The sequence below is a fragment of the Triticum aestivum genome, chromosome 7B (genome assembly GCF_018294505.1).
Source record: "Triticum aestivum cultivar Chinese Spring chromosome 7B, IWGSC CS RefSeq v2.1, whole genome shotgun sequence".
In the NCBI taxonomy this organism is placed as follows: domain Eukaryota; kingdom Viridiplantae; phylum Streptophyta; class Magnoliopsida; order Poales; family Poaceae; genus Triticum; species Triticum aestivum.
The window spans coordinates 145,535,810-145,536,677 of NC_057813.1; positions in this window are offsets into that span (position 1 = coordinate 145,535,810).

The following is an 868-nucleotide window of genomic DNA, read 5'->3' on the forward strand; positions in this document are numbered from 1 at the left end:
AATTACGATGGTTCTCACATGATTCACGGGCACACAAAAGTAGCAGCAGTTCCCATAGACGGATTCAAACAGAGTACTAGCCCCAAAGGGGTCGATAATAGGCAAGGTTCGGATAATTAGACACAATCCAAACTACTACTGAACACTAGCTGGGGCAACTATTTCATGCCTCGATCTAATTTGGGTTGGACACAAGACGGACCTTGCCATGAACATCATCGAGGACGTCCCGCAGCAGATCAATCCTATGAACCTTCATGAAGACAACCTTGTGGCCTTGCCACTGATAAACTTGTTTGTGGAGGCATGCCACGTCATCTTCCTGCGTAAGCTTGACAAGAACAGTATGCCTCACAAATGAAGGAGTAGCTTTGAACTTCTTGTGCTTCAGTACACCCTGGACAACACGCCTGACCACAGTGAGGCTGGAATACAACTCTTCATTAGTATAACCGCAAATGGCTTCCAGGATCCAACAACCTAAAAACTATGTTCTCCCAGTGCGTATATTCAGGTCATCCGCCTCATAGCGAGTGACATGTACAACCACACAATCCTTGTCTGCATTAGGGCTCTAATTGAAACAAAAACAATTTCTGAATTACTTTTCAGTATAAGAAACACAAGTTATTTAAACCACTATGTATAGCATGGCATCGAAGCTAATAAAATTTTGCATTATTAATCACCACATACTTAGATGAAAAACCACAATCGAGATCGGCAAAGAAGGAAATCACCTTGGGCAGCTCAGCAGGGGAGGGACACATCCTCGAAGGGGGAAAACTGCTCCTGTGGTGCCACGGGGGCTGTAACCTCAAACGGGGCGTTGACCATCTCAGTAGTGGCCGTGAGCGTATTTGGGGTC